This window comes from Hyperoodon ampullatus (assembly GCF_949752795.1).
Source record: "Hyperoodon ampullatus genome assembly, chromosome: 10".
Classification (NCBI taxonomy): Eukaryota; Metazoa; Chordata; class Mammalia; order Artiodactyla; family Ziphiidae; genus Hyperoodon; species Hyperoodon ampullatus.
Genome location: NC_136923.1, coordinates 5,850,995 through 5,866,135, shown reverse-complemented (window position 1 = coordinate 5,866,135; position 15,141 = coordinate 5,850,995).

The following is a 15,141-nucleotide window of genomic DNA, read 5'->3' as shown; positions in this document are numbered from 1 at the left end:
GTCCGCCAATCCCCCGGCATCCTGAAGAAGTCTGTGAGAGAGGGCGGGTTTCAAGGGATTTCACTGTGGCTTCTTCGTGACTCTTGGTACTCAGGAGTATGTTCCCAAAAAACCCACAAATGCTGTGAGAATGCGTACCACATCTGCATTGATATTAACATCTTATCTAAATAATTTCCTGCACGTGTTCCCATCCTACTAACAACTCAACAAAATAACACCCATCCTAATGCCGCTGTCTTGCTAACTCCTCACAAGCAGTAGGTGCTGAGAAGTCGGAGAATGAAGTTCTCTGGTGCCAGGGTCTCCTTTCCAACTCAGCCCATGCTTCCAGGGTTTGAGGATGTAGACTTGTGCCTTCTTCCTACACTTAAAAAACAGCAAGTAGAACCTCCATTGAGTGACACCTGGTGGGGGCAGCCCTTATCCCACCACAGTGCACATAACTAGGGAACAAACAACTAACAAAACAAAAGCGGGGCAGGCAGGTAATACCTGTGCTCAAGGGAATTGATCTTTATGGTTCCTTCCATTTCCAACCACGAGGCTACCACTTGTAGTCACTTCTATCCCCCAGTTCCAAATGTTTTCATAAGATGAATTCATTTCATCAAAAAGCATTTATTGAGCATTTAACATGAGCATAAACATTGTGATGGATTCAAGGAAATATTTACTAATATTTCCATAGTGCATACTAATTTCCAGGCACAATCCTAAGTGATCCATATATATGAGTTCATTTATTCCTCGCAACAACCCTACATCATAGGCACTATTATTTTTTTATTATTATTATTTTACAAATGAGGAAATGGAAGCAAATCAAGAGTCAATAACTTGCCCAAGGTCACCCAACTGGTATGTGGTGGAGCTGGGATTTGAACCCAAGCAGTGGAGCCCCATGGCCTTGCCTACTTTGCTATATTACTTTTATTTAATCTAGCAGAGGCAACAAGACAATTTTATTAAACTGTGCATAATGTGATAACAAAATTAGAGATGTACACAAAAATAACAAAATTAGAGATGTACACAAAAACTCTTCACGTCCATACCCACCTCCTTCCTTCGCCTTTTCTCCATCCCTTGGCCCCAGGGAAAGGAGGGGTGGGAGAACTTTAGGGTATTTGTCACCAGTGTTGACCCCTTGTCCTAGAACTATGAGTAACATACACAGTGTATCTTATTCTGATCCAATATAACTCTGGTTCTTGAAAAATTACTCATTCTTCCACATGTGATGTCAGACCAAAAGCCACAAGTGGCTTATTTAGAAAATGAGTCAGCCTGGAACTGCTGGGGTGTCAAAAGGGGGAGGCATTTACCATAGGTCATGCAGCTTCCTAGTCCAAAGGACACATGGATTCTATCCAACCCTTAGTAATGGGGTGGAGCCAGAGGTGGGGGAGTTCCATTCAGAAACAGCACTCTTGGTATATAAAAAGATGGCCCCAGAGACTGGGAAATTTGCTACTCCCAACAGTCAATAAATAGCTGATGAATACCATGATAAAAGATTTTCTAAAGCTGGGATCTGCAAAGGTTGGAGAGAGTCCTCTATAGCTCTTGAAACCTTTGATCTGTCAGCCACTTCTGACCACTGTGCCACCATCACTGCAGCTGATGGGGATTCCCTACCCACATCCTCACCCCAGATGAATAGAGATAGACACCTTATCCCTGCCAGCATCAAATCCCCATCTCCTTGGGTCAAAATGAATTCAGTTTGCTTATCATTTATCTGTTCATAACTCTTTATTGTACACTTACTAAGCTCAATAAATTCTGTGGGACGAATATAAAAATGAATTAAGCAAGGATTCTGACCTCACAAAGTTTACAGCCAGTAAGGGAGGTAGCATGTAAACAGATATAAAGTAGAAAGTGCTGAGTGTCATAAGGCAAATGCAGTCAAAATGCTAGTTTGGAAAGATGTGAAGCTTGATAGGATTGGTGAGGATGTGAGAAACAGAACTTCTATGCATTGCAAGTGGGAACGTTTGTCGGTACTGGCATTTCAGTGGACAATTTGGCAGTACCTAATACACAAACCCTATGACTCAGCAATTCCATTTCTAGACGTTCATTCTGGAGAATCTCTTGTACAAGTACTCAAGGAGGCAACTAAAAGAATGTTAGTCACAGCATTGTTAGTGAAAAATGGAAACAACCACTGTCTCTCGTGGAGGAATTAAAATATAAATTGGTTTATTCATACATTGAGTACTACATAAGAGTTAAAGAAATAAGCAAAAGTATTTGAGGAATTCAGATAAGATATGGAAGTTAAAATGGAAAAGATAAGCCAAGTAAGTGAAAAATGGACAACAGCCGTACATGGGGTTGGAGTGGAGCATCCTTCTAGCTGGGCAGTCAGAGAAGGTGGCATCCACTGGGGAGCTGTGAGCAGCCCACAGGATCGGGAGGCCTGCCAGCTTCAGGGAATGGGGTGAGTGCACAGAATTCAGTCACTGAATTTTTCAGCTGGAAGTTTCATCTAGTTCTATCCTCTTCGTTTTACAGATGAGAAAACCCAGACAACTCAAGGAGCTTGCCAAGGTCAGGAAGGAAGTTAGTAATAGAAGCAAATGAGGCTTAGTCCCAGGTGTCTGATGGGCAGGCCTTTCGGACACTGTCCTTGGTGAGATAAGTGAATGGCTTGCATTTCCAGGGGCCCCCAGGGAGGGCGGAGCTCATGGGAACATTTCCCGGAGACTGGGAAGAAATGGGAGAGTCAGTGTGGGGCAGCAGCAGGAGTTCTGAGTTTAAATGCCTGCTTTGCTAATTGTTAGCTAATTGACTTCGATTATAAGTTCTTTAGCTTTTCTGTGTCTCGGTTTTCTCATCTATGAGAACAATACTATCTTTCTGAGGAGGTTAAGAGTTAAATTAACTAATTCACCTAAAGTCTGTTTCTAACAGTGGTTGGCATGTGAGAGGATCACAAGATATCCCCTCCGTCTCAAAAAGACAACAGCAGTGTAAGCTCCAAACCCGCTTGGCCGTGACTCCTCCGAGAGTGAGAGTGGCTACACAAATGCCAATCATGCCTTTCTTCCTCTCCTGTAACCAGGTGGGCCTCAAGGGCAATTTCAGCCCATCTGATTCCTTTTCCTAGGGCTATGGCTCTTTCAGCTTGAGTTGGTTAAATTGAGTTGAGGGTAGACACCTGGGGAGGCAAATGCTGCTGCCTAAACATCCTACTAGCAATGAACACAAACACACACGCCAAAAACCACTGCAGCTACAGAAATGACGACACAAACCCCATATGACTCTAACGGACTAATTTTTAAACACTCATACCATATGATCATTCCTACAGTGGTGTGGTTTCCTTCAACCAATTCCTTTGGGAGGCTAAACATTTATTCCAACAAACCTGCTGCTTATGTTCAGAAAATAATTGCCCTCAGATCTGTAGCCCTCAAATTTGAATTTCTATAATTCTTGGAAGATCAAGTGTTCTTTACCTTGGGATCTAGAAATTCCCATGCAAACTGTTCTGTGCATTGTGCATTTTGGCAGGTCCTCAATACACACACACAAAAGATTAAGAATCATTGCTTTAGAGAGTGAATTTTGATTTTTAAAAAACACTTAAAATTCTTTTGGAGTCAGCTCTAATGATTAAGCTAGATAATATGTAAGGTTCAAAACAGTGTGACTATAAATTAATGAGATAATATTGTGTGGCTTGTAAGCTGGTTCTGAAGGAAATTAATCCCAGAAAAGGAGTCTCATATGTTTCGAGTAGTTTCTCTTTGAAATAAATGTCAAGCCCCATCAAGATTATTGATTCTGAAAGAGAGAAGATACATTTCAACAGGCAAATTCTGTTGTTTGTTTAAAATAATTTTCTTACTGTCTAATTCTCAAGTCACAGACTACATTCAGAATAATGTTCTCTTCTTCAAATAATTGTCATCATTCTCCCTTACATTTGTGTAGTATTTTACAGTTTATATAGCACCTCGTAATTTAAAGGCACTTTACAGTTTATAAAGCACTGATTCATCTCTCCATTTGTTAGATTCTGACAATAACCCCCTGAGCCTAACTAACCCTCATTATAAGTGACTTCTGAGTGTCTGAGCTTTGGGCTCATACCTGAATAGTACTCTTCTTCCTACAAATCTCCTTGGACTTCAAAGCCTGTTGGTTATAAACATGTGGGAAAATAATGCAATTCTTCATTCCCTCTGGTAGACCCTCTTCTTATTCAACACCCTCTCACTGTCTGAGAACTTGCTTTCCATCTTGGCTATTGATATAGTCACACACACACACAAACACGCACACACACACACGCATATTTGTGCTTGTCCACTGGTCTATATTTTCAGGAGTCTTGTCTTCTCTTGTTTCATGGTCTGTACTCCCCAGCATGTCACTTTGTCAGGGAAATACAGGAGAGACGGGAAGAGGGAACATCAGAGAGCTGTTTCAGGGACCCCAACCCACATGTAAAAACAAATGCTCCCCAGGGAACACCAACTCCCTGGGCATTTTCATCCTCCTGCATATGCACGCACATCTCTTTTGATGAGAATTCCCACCCTTCAGCTAACTCCTCTAGGCAGCTCACAGCAGAAAGCCACAGCCATCCCAGTGGATCAGGTTAAGTGGCAGCCTAACCAATCCTAGTTGCTCTAGATCCAGTTCTTGGGGAAGAGAGATTAGCCCTATCAGATTACTGATGGGACAACCAGATTTGGACCTCTTGGATCCATTCTGGAGCCCATCAGTAGTGACAGAGAATTGCAAGAGTAGGCCCAAAGGGTCCCTGTGGGCAGCTCAGACAAGCCAGACCTATCAACACTCTGAAGACCCTCAGACCATCCCAGAGGCCTGAGTGGCTTGGCAAGTGGACTGGAATGACATTTGGGCTGCTTATTGGTCTTTGGAGTCTCACCGGGCTAATACAATACAACATTTGGGATCTAAAGATACTTTTAATTTGAATATTTGATACCAAAACAGTGAATGTCTCAATATATTTCAATATAATATTAGTAGGAAGAGGTCAGTAGATTATTTCTTCTTAAAGACTTCTTATTCCTTTATTCTGTCCCCTCAGCAATTATTCCAGATTAGGGCTTTTATTCACACCTTATTGTGACAGCTCCCTAATTGGGCTTCCTAGCTTCAATCTCTTGCCTATTTCTGCCAATTTTCTTTTAAAAAATCTCTGATCATCAAAAATCTTTCAGTGGATCTCCAGGCTTACGGAAGTAGAGCCCAAACTTTTTACCTTGGTATTTAAGGCCCCCTAGAGTCTAGCCTCACTTTACCAGGGAGGCAGTATGTCTAATGGTTAGGTATTTGGGCTTTGGGGTCAGACAAACCTGGTTCTACTGCTTGTTAGCTGTGACCTTGGGCAAATGACTATATACTTCTCTAAACCTTAGTTTCCTTACTAGCAACTATTGTAATTGTAATACTTCATATGTTTGTTGCGAGAAATAAAGGAGAGAATGCATGGAAAGTGCTGTGTGCGGGTACCTCAAATATATACAGAAGATCCTAATAAATTTTATTTATCATCATTACTTTCCAACCTTAACTTTCCCTATTTAGTTGCAGCTAAGCCAGTATGAAATTCACTGTCCTTGCTTGTTTTCTTGCTCCACACATATGCTCACTTTATCATTTTCAGCTGTCCTCAGCCCCTTAAAAATTCCTCCTTAAACTCATTACTCATTCAAATTATGCATAACCTTCAAGGCCCTGCTGAAATATCACCTAGTTTTTGAAGCACTTTCTGCCCATCTTGGTAGTCCCCCATGATTGCTCTTTCTCCTCTAAACTCTTACCAAACACACATTGCCTCTACTACTTACATAAATTTTTTGCAAGTTCGCACAATTCTGTTAAAATGTGTACATCTATTTTGTCTCTTTGTTCTTTTTCAAATCCTGAACTGTTGTTGGTGACTTTTATATTGAATTACTTTCTTCAGCTTTTTTTCCTACCAAAGTCAATGTTTTGGGCTATTCTGAACCCCCCATTTTTTTCCCCAACATTTTATTATGAAAAACTTTATAACTACACAGAAAGTTGAAGTAACTGGAAGTGAACATCCATATACTCACTACCTATATTCTACAATTAACACTGTATTATGCTTGCTTTATCCCATATCTATCCATCCCTCTATGCATTCAACAATGCATGAGATTCAAAAAAATCTTATGTTTTTAACGCATTTCACAGTAAGTAGCAGACATCAGTGCACTTCACAAATCATGATACAAATTAGTTCCATCTGGTAAGGACTTTGAGGATGATTTAATTTATCCACTGATTTTATAGATGAAAAAACTAAAAGCCCTAAGATACTAAGCAATTAGTCTAACATTGGTCAATTGATCAACAGACATACACTGATCATCTACAATGTGCCTGGTATTCTGCTAGGGAATATAGTGATGAGTGAAACAGATAAAGGCTCTGCCATCATGGAGCTTGCAGCTTCATGGGGGAAGGTAGGTGTTGAATAGGTTGTTACAAATGGTTAACTAATGAAGTACAGGGGGATCCAACTAGGTGGTGGGTTAGAAAAAGGATTCTGAGAGGAGTCATTACTTACTCTTCTGATCTTCAGACCCTCACTGTTACGATTTCCAAAGGTTTTCATGTATAATAATGCTGTACTCTTTTTTTTTTCCTATATGAATAAGTGACTATAGTGTAAAATTATTCTAAAAATAAGAGACATCTCACAAATTCCTCCAGAAGAGATCTGATGCTATAGGCAGTTGAAAGTGAAGCCTCCGTGGAAGAAAAGACTCTCAGGACCATGGAGATGTCAGCCTGAGCCCACTCAGTAAAGCTACAAAGTAGAAACATTGGCCTCTCGGGAGCTACAGCAGAGATGCTCAGGTCAGACTGCAGGAAGCATATGAACCCAGGCAAAGGAATCCTGGACTCTCAGGAAGGCCCATATAGGGTGGGATCAAAGAATTACAGATATAAGGATTTCAGAGTGGCCTCCTGAGCTGGACTTGGTACCTATTTCTAGAGTTGTAACTTCCTAGTAGACTATGTGTGAGTGAAACACGACTTTTCCTTAGGAAATTTCTAGAAGTTCCTCTCCTATTGAATGGTTTATGGATTTCAGTTTCTCTTCATGTTTGTTCTGTTGGGATCTATTTTACTGTTCTAAGGTAAAGAAATGGGTCCATGGTTGGTCTCAAGACAAGGGAGTAGGTCAGAGATTTATCAAGGCTTGATGTCTCATATTTAGACTTCTGAAGCCAGTTTGGCCCTAAGCTAAGTTCATAGATTAACTGAGGACATTCCCAACAGGATCCTTTTCCCTAAAACTGCCATTTCAAAGGACATCATTATATCCGGAGGGACTTGCTTTCTTATCTTTTCTTTCTTGTTTCTTTTTTTAAATTTATCTTATATTTGTAAGTAGACCATTTGTAGATAACTCTAAAAACTTGCTGAGTGAATGGTTGTCATCAACAGGGAGGACCGTGAGTACTTTGTATTATCGTTCCCCATTATTATTTATTAGTGTCCCTTTACCCCAGGGTCATCTCTGAATTCCTTGAATGGAACGCCCAGTGTCTAAAAAACCAGTTTATCACTGCTCTAGTCCAACCCTGCTATCTAGTCTACAACATCTCTGATGATTGTTCACCCAGCCTGTCTTCAAATATAAGATTTTAGACTTCCTGTTTAGCTGAATCTGAGCTAAGGTCATATTATAACCATCATCAAAATGAAGAAGTAGAAGCTGCTTAAATCAAGATCCCCCTGGGATGTACAGGTCAGGAACTGTCAACCAACAGTCAGGGTGTATGTGGGCCAAAGCACTCAGAGCGACAAGGGGTGGCTGCAATGTCCACCTCTGGGTCAGAGCCAACTGCCTCCAGCCCAGGGAAGGCAGGCAGGAGGAGTTCCACAAGCGGGTACCTTGGAAAATGGGGTTGGGCTCTTTGGCAGTATTTTACTCCTTACAATTGTTTTAAGCCTCAGGGCCACTGGCTGTTGGAAGTATCCGTTTAATTAAAACATTCACCCTAAGTGACTGGATCAATCTAATGAAAGGTTGCAAAGACTAAGCATAGAGAAGATTAAAAATGTGTTTCATATTGTCATTTTGTCACTAACGCCCTCTCAGGTCTCTCCTGTTACGAAGTTCAAGGCTTCAATAGATGGGATCTTCCAGGATCACAAAATACATGTATTTTTCCTTCTGGAAAAGGGAGCTTCTTAACAACCAATAAGCATTTAGAGATGGCAGTGTGGCAAGAGGGATTCCTCATGCCAGGTTCCACATCCAAATGGACTGAGGAAAAGTACTGTGTGACAAGTAATCATGGATAAGCACAAATGGGAAGCTTGACTTCCTAAGCCAGAGTTCCCACTTCTGCCCCTGAGTTAGGTGTTATGGTCTAGCAAACACCTGACAAACCCTCAAAGCCCAGGCTTGTGAGAGAGAAGGGCGGAGAGAAAGGCATAACTCTATATGAAAGGAAGTGATTCATTTTAAATATACCGTATTTAAATACAATATTAAATCGAGCATATGAGTCCACACTCTACTGTGAGTTAGGGTGTGGCTGCTAGAAACCAAACTGGGAAGAAACAAAGCAACCAAAGTTGGATTTTAGTAGACACATACCAGCCCAAGAGTAAAATGCTAGCGAGGTGCCAGCTGGATAGCGTAATTATCAGAGTGCAAAACAGAACAGTGTTTCTGAGAAAAACACCTGGTGAACCCTCAGAACATAGAACTCAGGAGATCAAACAGAACCCTGAAACACAACACAAAACCTAACATTAATATCTTTGCTTCGGGATTTCCCTGGCGGCGCAGTGGTTAAGAATCCGCCTGCCAGTGCAGCAGACATGGGTTCGAGCCCTGGTCGGGGAGGATCCCACATGCCGCAGAGCAACTAAGCCCGTGCGCCACAACTACTGAAGCTCGCACACCTAGACCCCGTGCTCCGCAGCAAGGAAAGCGACCACAATGAGAAGACCGTGCACCACAACAAAGAGCAGCCCCTGCTCGCCACAACTAGAGAAAGCCTGTGCTCAACAACGAAAACCCAACACAGCCAAAAATAAATAAATTTAAAAAATTTTTTAAATCTCTTTGCTTCTTCGGAATTGTGCTGTCAGTGGCGGCATTCTTCCAAATACAGATGGTTGGTTATTGAATGGTAGAAGCAAGGCGCTGGCATGGGTGGTTTCAGGTTGTCATTGTATGAATAGGAGTCATTTGGGTCCTTGCTGCATAATTCCCGTTGCTGGAGGTGAACCATACATGCGATTTCTGTCCCCAAGAGAACACAACGTGAAGTGTCTTGAGTGGGATGAAGTGACACTGGGTGGTGGTCCTGAAAGCAGGGGGCTCTGGTTGGCAACGGTCAGAATTGTATTCCGTTTCCTGCACTTTTGCTACTTCCACTTTTTTCTAAACTCACCTCATTCAAGAAGATTTCTACTTGCTGGCAGTCAGTCTAAATGTGAGGCACAGAACGAGGACATTTGCTTTCTGTTTGAGAGCTGTAAAATCTTTCAGAGAGAAACATTCACTAAAAAAAGAAAAAAAAATTAAATCTAATTCACATGTACATATAGAATAATTGAATCTTAAAATTGGAAGGAATTTCAGAGGGCACCTAATCTTGGCATGGAGCAGTGCATGAGGCTTGCAAAGTACAAACAGATAAAGATAGAGACAGAGATATAGACTAGAGATATCCCAGTCCCCAGGCTACCATCTTATTTAATGGCAAACACCAAAGGCACACCCACTAAAGTCAGGGTGAATACAATCACCATTATTATTTAACCTGGTATTGGAGGTGTTAGTCAATGCTGTTAGATAAGAGAAACCAACCAAAGGCATAACAATTGGCAAAGAAGCATAAAATTATCTCTTTGGGGAGAAACCAAGAGACTTGATGGAAAGCTACAAATATTTAGAGAATTTAGTTAAGAAGCAGGAAATTAGGTCTTTCCCCCCCCCCACTTATTTAACATGCCACATTTCTGTTTACTCTTTGTTTTATTCCATTAGTCTATTTTTTAATTTGTAGACCAGTGTCACACCATTTTAATTACTATAACTTTACAATATGTTTTGATGGTGTTAGGAAAATACCAGCATTTTCTTCCTTTTCAAAGTCATCTCAATTATTTTCTCTTGCATTTTTTCCTGTTCAGTATGAAACTTAGGGCCAAATTGTCAAGTTCCATCAAATGTCTTTCGACATTGTAGTTGGGAAGGCCTTGAATTTGCATATTTATTTGTGGGAGAACTGACATCTCTATGATATGACTTCCCATTGTGTAGCATACACTGTCCCTCTAAGCAAGGCCTTCCCTGGCCACCCTATTTTAAATTGCATCTCCTATTTTTCTTTAATTTTATTAAAGTATAGTTGCTTTACAATGTCATGTTAATTTCTTCTGTACAGCAAAGTGACTCAGTTATATATATATATACTTTTTCATGTTTTTTTCCATTATGGTTTGTCACAGGATATTGAATGTAGATCCCTGTGCTATACAGTAGGACCTTGTTGTTTATCCATCCTATATATAATACTTTGCCTCGGCTAATCCCAAACTCCCATTCCATCCCTCCCCTACCACCTCCCCCATGGCAACCACAAGTCTGTTCTCTATATCTGTGAGTCTGTTTTTTCGTAGTTACATTGATTTGTATTGTATTTTAGATTCCACATATAAATGATATCATATGGTATATGTCTTTCTCTTTCTGACTTACTTCACTTAGTATGATAATCTCTAGGTCCATCCATGTTGCTGCCAAAGGCATTATTTCATTCTTTTTGATGGTTGAGTAATATTCCAGTGTATATGTGTGTATGTGTGTGTGTGTGTGCGTGTGTATTTACATATATATGTATACACACAAGCATATATACCACATCTTCTTTATCCATTCATCTGTTGATGGACATTTAGGTTGTTTCCATGTCTTGGCTATTGTAAGTAGTGCTGCTATGAACATAGGTGCATCCCCTCTTTTACCTCCTTAGCTAGGTTTATTCCTAGGTTTTTTTCCTAGGTATTTTATCATAAATCTCTGGAGGTCTGTTTCTGAACTCTCTATTATGTTTTATTGGCATATCCTTTTATAAATACCACATTGTCTGAATTATTGTAGCTTTATAGTGAACCTTGTTGTCAAGTAGCTTTGCCCTCCAACATTCTTCTTCAGAATTATCTCTCCTATCCTTCACCTTGTCAATTTCCACAAAAAGCCTTCTTTTTAATTAGAGTTGTATCAATTGTGGAAGAATTGGTATGTTTACAACATTGAACCTACTGATTCATGAATATGATGTATCCCTCTATTTATTTAGGTCTTCTCTAATTCCTCTAAGTAATGTTTTGTATTTTTCTGTGTAGTCTTCCACATATTTTGCTAGGTTTTTTTTCCTGGATATTTGATTTTTTTCATATTATAAATAAATATATATATATTATATTTATAAATATATATTAAAATAATCATTTAAAATTTTGTGTTCTCTAATTTTTTATTTCTAGTGTATGAAAATACAGTGGATATTTTTGTATTGTATGTTGATCTGATATCTAGCAATTTAATGGTTTGTAGATTCTTTTGGATTCTGCATGTGCAATCATGTCATCTGTGGATGATGATAGTTTTGTTTCTTTTATTCCAATCCTTGTATATTTTTTTTCTTTCTGGCCTTATTATGCAGCTAGGGCTTCCAGTATAATATTGGCCGATGTGATAGCAGATATTTTTGTCTTGTTCCTGATTTAAAGAGGAAAGCTTTCAATATTTCTCCATTAAATATATTTTATATTTATATATTAAATATATTTGCTGTGTCTTTTCTTATTTGTTTGGTTGGTTAACTTTTACTCTTTATCAGATTAACAGGGTTCTCTTATATTCCTAGTTTATTAAGAGTTTCTTTTTTTTTAATCAAGAGTGGATGTTGAATTTTATCAAATGCTTTTTCTCCATCTAGTAAGATGATCATATGAGTTTTCTTCTTTATTCTGTTAATGTGTGAATTACATCATTTGACTGTCAAATTTTAAATCAACCTTGTATTCCTGGAATAAACCAGACTTGGTCAAAATGGATTGATTATCCTTTCTCTATATCAATGGATTTGCTTTCCTAATATTTTGCGTAGATCTTTTTTCTGTATTTATGAGAGAGGTTGATCTGGAATTTTCTTTATTCATGATGTCCTTGCCAAGTTTTGTTGTTACAATTATACTGGCCTCATAAAATGAGTTGGAAAATGGTCTCTCTTTTTATTTTCTCTGTAAAAGCTTTTCATTGGAGTAATATTATTTCTTCCTTAAATACTTGAAAATTCACTGATGAAGTCATCTGAGCCTGAAATATTCTTTATGAGAAAGTTTCAAATTATAATTTAGTTTCTTTAGTAGATATAGGACAAGTCATATTTTCTATATCTTCTTGTGTCAGTACTGGTAGTATGTGTTTTTCTAGGAGTTTGTCCATTTTACTTAAAATTTCAAACTTATTGGCATAAAGTTTTTCATGATTCTTTTATCTGCAGTACCATGTATTTATGTACCTTTTTTCATTCCAAATATTGATAATTCTACTTTGTCTAATATTATTAGAGCTATAACAACTGTTTTTTGTTATCATTAGTATATTAGTTTGATAAGGCTACCATAACAGAATACCACAGACTGCATGGCTTGAACAACAGAAACTTACTTTCTCACAGTTCTGGAGGCAGGAAGTCCAAGATAAAGGTGTCGGCAGGTTTGTTTTCTCCTGAGGCCTCTCTCCTCGGCTTGTAGATGACTGCCTTCTTGCTGTACCCTCACATGGCCTTTTCTCTGTGAATGCACATCCCTGGTATCTCTTGTAATCCCAGTCTCCTCTTCTTTTAAGGCAGTGGCCCCCAACCTTTTTGACACCAGGGACAAGTTTCATGGAAGACAGTTTTTCCACGGGTGGGGTGGGGGGGTCGGGGAGAAGGTTCAGGCGGTAATGCAAGCAATGGGGAGCGACGGAGAGCAGCAGATGAAGCTTCGCTCACCTCGCCTGCCGCTCACCTCCTGCTGTGCTGTCTGGTTCCCAACAGCCCCCGGACCAGTATCAGTCCCCAGGGGTTGGGGACCCCTGTTTTAAGGACACCAGCAGATTGGATTAGGGCTAACCCTGATGGTCTCATTTTAACTCTTGTAAAGCCCTGTCTGCAAATATAGTCACATTCTGAGGTAGTGGGGGGGTAGGACTCTACCATACGAATTTGAGGGGACACAATTCAGTCTGTAACAGCATAGCCTGTCTTTTCCTGCTTACTTGCAACTTTTCTGTGTCCTTATAATGAAGGTGGATATTGTATAGGCAATACATAAGTAGATTATTTTTAATTTACTTAGACAGTCTCTCTTTTCAAGGGAGATGTTAGTCTATTTACGTTCATGTAAGTGCAGTATATTTGGGTTCAAATCTACCATCTAATTTTTTTTTCCTATTTGTTGAATATGTTCTTTATCCTTTTTAACCTCCTTTCATGTTTTCTTTTGGATTAATTAAATTTTTATTATTTTATTTTATCCCTTCTCTTAGTTTGTATTTATTCAATTTTTAATTTTTCATTCATTTTTACTTTAGAGATTACAATACACATTTGTTAACAGCTTTATTATAAGAGATGTAATTTCATACCATGCAATTCACCTACTTGAAATGTCCAACTAAACATTATTTAGTATATTCACAGGTTTGTGTAACTATCACTGCAGTCTAAGTTTGAAACATTTTCATCATCCCCAGAAGAAACCCTGTGTCATTAGCAGTCACTCCCCACTATCTGCTCAGCCCTAGGGAACCACTAATCTGGTCTGTGAGTGGGGTTTTTTTTCTTACTATTTATTCTTTATACATGTATATCTTTCTGTCATTACATAGGATTTTGCATGGGAGGAATTTATGGATTTGTTTCACATTTATTTCACTATCTTAATTCAATCTACATAGGTCAATAATAAAAGGGGTTTTATCAAGAAATGGTTTTCTACTATATGTAAAATAGATAATTAATAAGGACCGACCTACTGTATAGCACAGGGAACTCTACTCAATAGGACCTACCTACTGTATAGCACAGGGAACTCTACTCAATACTCTGTAATGACCTATATGGGAAAAGAATCTAAAAAAGAGTGGATATATGTATATGTATAACTGATTCACTTTGCTGTACACCTGAAGCTAATACAACATTGTTAATCAACTATACTCCAATAAAATTTTTTTTAAAAAGAAATGGTTTTTCTAGATAAAGTTAAAATATAAAGAAGATCTTAGAACATTTAAGACACTAAAGAGAACGCTATCATACACTTTAGAGACATCCAATTATGTATAATAGGCATTACTAACTGCAAATCATTGAGCATAGGGCCTAAACAGTGTTTTGACATAATTGAAATACATTAGATATTTGCTGAATGATGATAAACATGCCATATAAAAATAGGGCAGTCATCCTAAAACTTAATAGTACATTAGAATCATCTAGATTCCAGGGATACAGAGATTTAAAATTCAGTAGGTCTGTATAGATAGAATGTGATCAAGGAATCTGGTTTTCACAACCACTCCTCTAAAGATTCTACTGGTAGCCGGCTTTGGAAACTACTCTTTTAGGGAAGTCTTAGGAGTTTGAATTTTACATACTGAATTTTAAAAACCCACAACTAAGTTTCTACTCATATCTCTGTTCCTTTATAATAATTTTTTATTCATTTTTTTAATTTTTAAATTTATTTATTTTTGGCTATGTTGGGTCTTCGTTTTTTGCACGTGGGCTCTCTCTAGCTGTGGCAAGCAGGGGCTACTGTTCATTGCGGTGCGCATGCTGCTCATTGCTGTGGCTTCTCTTGTTGCAGAGCGCAGGCTCTAGGTGTGTGGGCTTCAGCAGTTGTGGCACGTGGGCTCAGTACTTGTGGCTCGCGGGCTCTAGAGCACAGGCTCAGTAGTTGTGACACACGGGCTTAGTTGCTCCACGGCATGTGGGATCTTCCCGGACCAGGGCTCGAACCTGTGTCCCCTGAATTGGCAGGCAGATTCTTAACCACTGCACCACCAGGGAAGTCCCAGTT